The sequence below is a fragment of the Apium graveolens genome, chromosome 5 (genome assembly GCF_009905375.1).
Source record: "Apium graveolens cultivar Ventura chromosome 5, ASM990537v1, whole genome shotgun sequence".
Taxonomy (NCBI): Eukaryota; Viridiplantae; Streptophyta; class Magnoliopsida; order Apiales; family Apiaceae; genus Apium; species Apium graveolens.
The window spans coordinates 130,454,711-130,464,744 of record NC_133651.1 but is presented as its reverse complement, the minus strand read 5'-3'; the positions used below and the strand labels follow the sequence as shown (position 1 = coordinate 130,464,744).

At 36.7% G+C, this 10,034-nt stretch overlaps 1 non-coding gene across 1 annotated transcript; it reads right to left on the bottom strand.

The window, feature by feature from the left end:
* Positions 1-107, bottom strand: LOC141663306 (small nucleolar RNA R71). Its single transcript, XR_012551386.1, has one exon. It is a non-coding gene; the product is annotated as a small nucleolar RNA R71 (small nucleolar RNA).
* Positions 108-10,034: the final 9,927 nt, after the last annotated feature.

Sequence of the window (10,034 nt, the reverse complement as noted above, 5' to 3'; positions counted from 1 at the left end):
GCAATTAGGAATGTTCTTACTCAGTTTGCTCAGCAAACTGGTGAATCTCTGTGTGAGGCTTGGGATCGATACAAGGAGATGTTAAGGAAGTGCCCACACCAAGGCATGCATGATTAGATGATTATAAACTGTTTCTACAATGGTCTAGGTACACACTCTAGACCTATTCTTGATGCAACATCTGGTGGAGCGCAAAAATGTTTCACATACATACAAGTATGGTTTCTGCTAATGAAGAAGTTAACAGACTGATAAAGATAAATGAGAAGCTTGAAAGTGAGAAACAAGAAGCTGAATTATTGTTGGTGGAGCTTGAAACTGTAAGACAAGAAAATGCATATCTGAAGAACAAGCTCAAGTGTGCAAGTGAACTTGAAGCAGTGCTAAGGGAGAAACTGGAAAAGAATGAAGTTAAGTTGAAATCCTTCAAGAATGCATCTGTGTTAATTGGATAGTATCAAGAGAAAAACAAGCCATATGCAAACATTGTTATTGGTCTTGACTATGATGCCTTGAATAGGAAAAAGAAAGATATAGGTGATAAAGGAAAAGCAACAGAAAATGAAAATGTTCTAGCAATGCTGAAAAATGTTGTATCACCTATGTTCAAGGCATGTGAAGTTAATTTCAGTGAAGAAGAGTTGATTACCAAGCAAGAAATTGCTGATGAAAATAAAGAGAAGAAAAATACAGAATCTACTCCATCTTCCAAAGCCGAAGAGAAGCTCATGGACAAACAAAGCTCTAAGGCCCCTGTCAAAGAGACCAAGACTGAAGATATAAGAAAGAAGAAGAAAAATAGAAATGGGAAAATTGGGATAAACAAAAGCAATAATTTTGCTTATATTGCAGATGCTCCAAGAAAGAAGTGTGAAAAATATGGCTCTGTAAATCATCTAACTCACCTATATAAAAAGGTTGTTAGCAAGCCAGCTGAAGGAGTATGCAAGTACAATGAAGCAGATGCAAATGATCCCTACTCATTATGTGACAAGTTTGACTGTATCCCTTGCAACTTGAAAGTTATGAAGAGTTGCCACAAACTGAGAGTAGATCTTAAAGAAATAAAAATTGGGTCTACATCAGATAGGAAAAATGCACAAACAGTCATTGAATTCTATTTTATCTGAAATAACTCATTCTACTTCTGCTAAATTAATTAACAAGAAGAAAGTACCCAACACTGCTTGGGTTGCTAAACACACTTAAAACTCATTGTGCGCAGGGAAAAGTGAAGAAAGTCATATGGATCATTGAAAGTGGGTATTCCAGACATATGACAGGTGATAAGGCCCCGCCATCACAGTTTGAGGAGAAGGCTGGCCCTCTGGTGACCTTTGGAGACAACAACAAAGGATTCACAATGGGATATGGCAAGATTGGTTCTGAAAATATTGTCATTGATGATGTAGCACTGGTAGCTGGTCTTGAAGTGAATCTTCTCAGTGTTAGCCAATTTGCAGACAAAGGGTTTGAACTCTTATTCAGCAAAGAAGAATGCACTTTTATCAACAAGAAAACTGGTGAAGTTGCTCTGAAAGGAGCAAGTAAAGGAAGCTTGTTTGTTGCAGACTTGGACTCAACAAATAAGGATGGAATTTTTTGCTTCTACACCAAGGCATCAGAAGAACAAAGCAAGTTGTGGCATAAGAAATTGTCTCACTTGAATTTCAAGGCAATTAACACCTTGGTCAAATAGGAGTTAGTAAGAGACATGCCTAAACTGGAGTTTGCTCAAATTGAAGTTTATGAAGCTTATCAGAAAGGAAAAATGAAAAGATGAAGTCACAAGTCAAAAACTGTGAATTCTATAAGTGCACCATTGCAACTTATTCACATGGACTTGTTTGGGCCAGTAAATGTCTTATCAAATATCAAGGAACAAATATGCACTTGTGATGGTAGATGATTTGTCAAGATACACTTGGGTAGAGTTCATGCACTATAAGGATGAAACTCCACACCTCATAATTAAGCACATCAAGAAGATATAAAAACAGGTTGAAGATCATAATTGTGTGAAAAGATTGAGAAGTGATAATGAAACAGAATTCAGAAATTCAACATTGAGTGAATTCTGCAAAAGTAAGGGCATTGTTCAAGAATTCTCAGTTGCTATAACACCTCAACAAAATGGAGTAGTTGAAAGAAAGAACAGAACATTAGTTAAAGCTGCTAGAACAATACTGCAAAATGCCAAGTTGCCAATAAGTTTCTGGGAAGAGGCTGTTAACACTGCATGCTACACTCAGAACATATATCTCATTAACAAGGCACATGGAAAATCACCTTACTCAATCATGTCTAAAAAAAGCCTACTGTAAAGCATCTTCATGTGTTTTGGAAGCAAGTGTTACATTTTGAAAGACAATTCTAAATATGTGGGAAAATTTGACTCAAAAGTCTTTGAAGCAATTTTTCTGGGATATTCATTGGAGAGAACTGACTACAAGGTCCATGTGATAGATCAAAAGAAAATTATGGAAAGCACATATGTGACTTTTGATGATGACAAGTGTCCAGGCTTAGAATGCCTTGATGAAAATGAAGTTGAAGCCCTTGCATTTGAAAACCTCAACATTGATAGTGATTCTGATGGTGAAGATGAAGTAAATGCACAACAAATGTTGAATGAAGAGATTACTGAACAACAAAATCATGAGAATGAAAGTTCATCTCAAACACCTGAGTTTGATAGCACAAACTCAGGAGGAGAAAGAGAAGAAGGATCTAGCAGTCATACCAATAATGAAGAGAATGATGAAGGCACAAGTCAACAAACTCATACAAGGAATAGAAGTAACACTAGAGAAGCAATTATTTGTGATCCTACTACTGGTGTGAGGACTAGAAGTGCAACTGCTAATGAGTGCCTGCATGCATGCTTTTGTCTCAAATAGAATCCAAGAAAACTGAAGAAGCTCTAATGGACCTTGATTGGAGATCTGCAATGCAAGAAAAGCTTAATTAGTTTGAAAGGAACGAAGTTTGGGAGTTAGTTCCTGCACGAAAGAATAGAAGCATTATTGGAACAAAATGGGTGTTCAGGAACAAGATGGATGAAAATGGTATAGTTACCAGAAACAAAGCAAGATTGGTTGCAAAAGGCTACTCACAAGAAGAAGGAATTGATTATGATGAAACCTTTGCTCCAGTTACAAGACTTGAAGTAATAAGGATTTTCCTAGCATTTACAGCACACTCAAATTTCAAAGTGTATCAAATTGATATGAAAAGTGCCTTCTTAAGTGGTGAGTTAGAAGAAGAAGTTTATGTGCAACAACCACCTGGCTTTGAAGATCCAGAATTTTTAAATTTTGTGTACAAGTTACACAAGGCTCTATAAGGACTAAAGCATGCACCTAGAGCTTGGTATGATACATTGTCAGAATTCCTACTGAAGCACAGTTTTACTAAAGGTATTATAGAAAAGACTCTATTCTACAAGAAACATGGAGAAGATATGATCCTAGTTCAGATCTATGTGGATGATATCATTTTTGGTTCTACAAATGAAAAGCTTTGCCAAAGATATTCTAAGCTTATGCAGAGTGAATATGAAATGAGTATGATGGGGGAACTATCTTGGACTACAAGTCAGTCAAAGAAGTGATGGGATCTTCATCAACCAAACTAAGTATGTCAAAGACTTATTGAAAAAGTTTGGTATGGTTGATTTTTCACCTGCTTCTACATCAATGTCTACAACAACAAAGTTGGATGAAGATAGAAAAGGCAAGAGTGTAGATATTTCAAGCTATAGAGGAATGATTGGATCATTTCTTTACTTAACTGCAAGTAGACCAGACATCATGTTTGCAGCATGTCTATGTGCAAGATTTCAAGGCAATCCAAAAAGAATCACATTTGATGGCTGTGAAGAGGATTTTCAGATATTTGAAGAGGACTCCAAACTTGGGATTATGGTATCCTAAGGGAACTGGTTTTGAAGCTGTTGGCTACACAGATGCAGATTTTACTGGATGCAGGGTTGACAGAAAGAGTACTAGTGGAAGCTGTCAATTTCTTGGACAAAGACTTGTATTCTGGTATAGCAAGAAATAAAAATATGTATCGACTTCTACAACAAAGGCTGAATACATAGCTACAGAAAGTTGTTGTGCTCAAGTGCTTTGGATTAGAAATCAGCTAATGGATTATGGCCTAGTGGTACACAAAATTCCTATCATGTGTGACAATACTAGTGCTATATCTATAGTGGCTAATCTTGTTAATTATTCTAGAACAAAGCATATTGATGTAAGGTACCATTTTATTAGAGAACATGCTACAATGGTACCATTGAGCTCTTTTTGTTCCAATAAAACAACAATTAGCTAACATTTTTACTAAACCTTTGGATGAAGCAACTTTCACTAGACTTGTAGGTGAAATTGGAATGCTTAATTCTTCATCTTAAGGCAAGAACTCAACTAATGTTTTGCAGCAAATTAATTTCTAGTAAATCAAAATTAATTTGATTTAATTAGAAATTAACTGAAATATGAATTATAAATATTTCAGAAATCTCTACATATTTATTTTTCAAAACAAAATGTAACTTGGAATTTTTCATATTCAAAGTAAACTGCTCAGTTTTAAATTTACATCTTTAATATGAAAAATTAATACAAGGCAGAATTTCAGTAATCCAAAGGTATATAGAGAACTGAGTTCTCGATAAGTCTAATTGACTTCTCGACAAGTCATGTTAAGACCTCTCGAGTGAGTTCTCGATAAGTCAATTTACTGACTTCTCGAGTGACTTCTCGATAGGCTTAAATATGACTAATCGATAAGTCCTTGTAGAGTTCTCTAGTAGTGTTAATTCACAGAGTTCTCTACAAGTATAATTTTTAGACTTCTCAATAACTCAGAACTGAAATAATTTAACTTAATAAATTATTTTGGTAAAATACTTTTGGAAAATTTATTCTAATTTTATTTTAAATATATTCAAATAAAAATTGGAATTAATTCAGTCCATTTTTGGACAAAGTGGGTATTTATTTGACATCTCACTAAGTCAATTTTTAGTTCTCTATAAGAGTAATTTAAAATGACTTCTCGATATATTTTTCATTTCTTAAAATGACTTCTCGATAGACATATTCGAAATGTCTATTTTTGAGTTCTCGACAGGTTATTTGCTTTTACTATAAATACCTATACTTCTGGATACATATATATACGCACAACTTTCGAGATCTCAAGTGACCTAGCTTTCAATCCAAAACCGATTTCTCTTTCATTTTCCCCATTTCTCACAAATCTCTTTTACCCACTAAACTCCATACTCATATCAATGGCAACCAACAATCTTGTACCCTTCATCCCCAAGGAAACCATTTTTCTTGCATTTCTGGATGCAAACCAAGCACCTGAAGCTTTTCAGTGCTTTATCAAGTTTCTTTCTGAGACCTACTTTGTAGGTGCTTTTACAGCTAACCCAATTATGTATCTGGATATATTGGGTGACTTATGGAACTCAGCTATGGCTAGGACAGTTATTTATGAAGATCAGTCTTCAAGCTTGGTTGTCAAATGTCAAATCAAAGGACAACAAGTGGAAATAACTGAAGCTGACATGAACTTAGCCTTGAATATTCCAACTGACAAGGTTGTGGATATCCTAACTCAGGATGAGCTCTATGAATTCATGGATTTTATCAACTATTCTGAGAAGATCAACCTGGAAAGCATGAACAAGAAGAACTTGAGGAGAGAGTGGTCTTTCTTATTTGACTCAGTGATAAGGGCTTTCACTTGCAGGAAGTCAAGATTTGACAACATATCCAGTGTTGTCCAGAAGCTGGTCTACTCCATGGCTCACAACAAATAGATCAATGTAGGACACTATATATTGGAGGAGCTGAGCACCAGGCTGACAATGTCATTGGAGTCAAGAGGTAATGAGATCTTTCTGCCTAGATTTATTATGTCAGCTTTAAATTATAAAGTTAATGACATACATATGCTAGAAGGTGTAAACAGGACACTAATTGGAAATTGTAAGCAAGTATCCAAAATTTTATTTAAATAACTTCTTACTTAAAATAAGGTTCCAGTAAGTCTTAAGTTAACACCTTTCATGATTGAAAGATTTAAGACTTACACTTATTCTATGCCGGACATGAGAGGTAGTGGAAATCAACCTAGTGCAACAATGGTTCCTGAGCATGTGGAAGCACAAACACAGGTACACCCACAGGAACCTACCAATGTTAAGCCTGTTCCTTCAAAACCTTTAGAAACTAGGCAACCAACCACCTCATCCTCTCAAAAGGATGAGGTGAGTAAAAAGAAGAGAAAGGGGGTAACCTTAGCAATTATAGCTGAGGGTGGTGAGGATCAAGCTGAAGCTGAGTCACCTTTGGTCAAAAGATCCAAAAAAGTAAGAAAACTGAGCTGACCACTCAAGGCACCTCTGTATCCTCGCAACAGGATGTAGTTGTAAAAGCACCTAGTATTCAGTTTGCACAGCCTGCACCTGAAGCAATTCAAGTGTATGGTAGGTTGAATAAGGATGGCACATACTGTGAGAGCACATCTTTTGAAGCTCCCTCATCTATTCATGGGAAGCTGCCAACACTCACACCTTAGCAACAATCTCTCATATCTAAAATTTCTTCTCTTCCAACTACACTTGAATCTAATTCTCAAGTGCAAGAAAATTCAAGTGACTTGGTTCAAGAAACCTTGCTCTCCACCCAGACACTACATTTAGATGGTGAGAGGCTACTAGCTGGGGTAGACCTTGATGACACCATCAAAAACATGGGGGATTCATCAGTTTTTACTGAAGACTCCATGGAAACTCTAAATGCACCTTCATGTGCAAATCAGTCTTCACAGACTGTTAGGTTTGAGGGTAGTACTCATGAGGGGGAGCTATCTAAATCCTCTCTAATTCAATTAGAGGTTCCTCATGTAGGAATAACTCCCCTCAAAACCCTAGCAGAAATTGATTTGACAGTTGATGCTAGGAGTACAATTGCAAATGATCCTGTCATAGGGGAGGTAAGTATAGCACATTCTGGTGACAATGTGGTGCAAGATACACAAGGGTTTGAGACTGGTACATATGGCATTAATCCAGTCAAATCCCCTCCAATTCAATTGGAGGTTCCCACAACTAGTGTGGAATAACAACTACCATAACCACAGAGCAATCTGTGAGTAAAACTGTGACTTCAGTCACAGGTGTCTCTGAACCCTCAACTTCACAACCTCAACAACCACACATTCTCTCTCACTGGCTATAAGAATCTGGATCTCAACCCACATCTGTAGATGATCTACTAGTAGAGTAGATTTTTGGACTCACAAACATTTCCCAACATCTACTGACTTCCAACATGAACAATCAAGATTATCAAGCTATCATGCTTACATACAATGAAGAAGTTGAGAAGCAAAAAGAGAAAATTATCAATGATGCAGAACAAGATGGGAATGTGGATGCATGGCTTTCTCAGGACTTTGTATTGGAGATGGATCAAGTCCTAGCCAAATTTAGGGAAGAATACATCACTATTCTGGGAAGTAATATAAAGGCCTTGATTCCACAAGATGTATATGATGCAATTACAGAAGTGCACAAAGCTCAGCTCAAAGCATTTCATCTTTTTGGTAAAGCTCTTGAAGTCAAGATGACTGGTCATGAGGATAAAATCAGGAAGCTGGTGAAGGATAAGATGGATGAGATTATACAATCTCAAGTAAAGATCACTTCTAAATTCAAGCACTTTGCTGAGCAAATGTCAAGGATGGATCTTACTACAATTGAGAAGGAGGTCAAAAATCTTAAACAATCATTTATTTCTCTCCATATAGTTGTCCAGCAGCAAATCACTCATTCCAATGACACTAAGGTCAAGCTGGAACAACTTCACCAGAGCAAATATGAGCCATCAGCCTTGCATATGGAAGGCATCAAACATGTTGTAGAAGAAACCTTTGGCACTTTTACTAGCTCTTATCAGCCAAGCTCAACTTCCACAAATCTGCACATCCAATTTCTACAAAGCCAAGTCTCAGCACTGCAAGTCTCAAATGCTTCTCTCACTGCACAAGTTCAAGCCTTAACTTCACTAGTTCAAAGCCAACAAACTGACATCCAGACCCTGGTGGACTCTAATAAGCACCTTCAAATGCAGAATTCTGTTGCTTTGGGGGCCATCATGGGAAAACTCAATATACCACTACCTTCTCTACCTGAACAAGTAAGGCCATAAATTCCAACTCCCTTCCTCATGCCTGTCACCAAGACTAAGGGGGAGATTGACGCTAGAATTCAACAATATAAATCTAAGGCTAAAGAGACTGTTCAAAGCTCAAGTGCTCAAATTGATGTTGGAAAGGAAATACTTCAAAGGTCTGCAGAAGGACCAAATCAAGATCAGGAATTCAATGACCTTCTTGCAGCACTAAGAGTGTCCCTTAAAAATAACTATGTGACTTGCAAGAAAGCTCTGGCCAAGAACATAAATTTCTTAAGGGTAGTGGTAGTGAATATTGATAACTTTTTGGTGAAAAGGATTGTCATGAACATCAATGATGGTGGTGTAGACAGATGCATTCAGGTGACTCTCACAAATCTCCAATTTCTAAGAGCATCTGAACTTGATGTGATGATTGACAGAGTAAATCCAGTCATTCAAGAAGATACTCAACTTCTCCAAGAGCTTAAAAAGGCACAGATAGAAGCTTTTACAGAAGCCTATCTATATCTAAACCAAGGAATAGTTTACATCTGCCCAATGACTAAACAAACCAGACATCTTCTTGTTCCCAAACACTGTGTCAGATCAAACATGAGGCTGATCATGACATTGCAGTCTGACTTGAAGCACAAAAAGAATAAGAAGTATGAAGATGTGGAGATGATAAACATTTTGGAGTAATATGTTGTGAACCCTGACACCATGCTGCCAAATACACAGTATAATCTAAGAAAAAATAAGGATGATGATGAGCAGAAGAAAGATGATCAAAATTCTTCTGGCTCAAATCTAAGAAAAAACAAGGATGATGATGAGAAGAAGAAGAAGGATGATGATAAGAAAGATGAGGACAAGAAGAGAAGAAGTGAGAGGAGAAGTAAAAAGAATCATGATGGTTCAGAACCACAGCAAACCCTAAAAATCCAAACACAACTAGCTTAAACCTTAGCTCAACCTACAACATCAACTATCTCAAACATAAAGCCACCTCAAACCTCAAAACCTAAATTTCTATTCAAACAAACAGCTAACTCTTTCCTAAAAATTCTAATTACCACAAGCCAGACAAGTCTCAAGAAAATCACAACCTTACCTTTAGCCAAACCTTCACTAAAAGTCAATCTCAAATCTGTTGGGAGAAAGCCTAAGAAAGCCAAGCTTACAAATAAAGGAGAAGTCACTGAAAGGGCCATCTGGAACTATTTCAAGCAATATGACTTTCTACCTTTGAACTGGTGTATCTCAGATGAAGATCATTTTCAACAACTTGTTGAGGAAATAATCAGAGTCTGGGTTGTATCTCTTAGGGAAGTTAGAATTTTTTTATGAAGATGGGTCCTTCACCTTTCTTGGTAGTGATTTATTGGATTCTCTTTCTCCCACAGAAATTAAGAGAATAATAAGTTTGCTAAAGGACAAGGATACTGCCACAAGGGCATGAAGATCAGTTATAGATAAATGGTTGATTGAAAGGGAAGAAACAATAAAAAGAAATGAGGTTTAATCTGAAGAGAGAAGGAGGAAGTATGATGAAGAAATTGAGATGTTCATAAAAAGATCAGAAGAGCTCAAGGCCATAGGGATGAGCAGAATCTCCAAAGATGGGAAATTTCTAAACATCAATCCTGGTGGATTCTCAAAATTTAGGATTGATTTACTTGATAGTGGTTATCCAAAGGCTGCAAGACAAAAACTTGTAGAAGCTCTAAGTGGAACACCTATTATAGAAGAACTGGAAATTCTTGATCATTTGAAGGATGTTCTTAGGGAAGAAGCAGATACAAAAACTGTCTTTACCTGATACCTGTA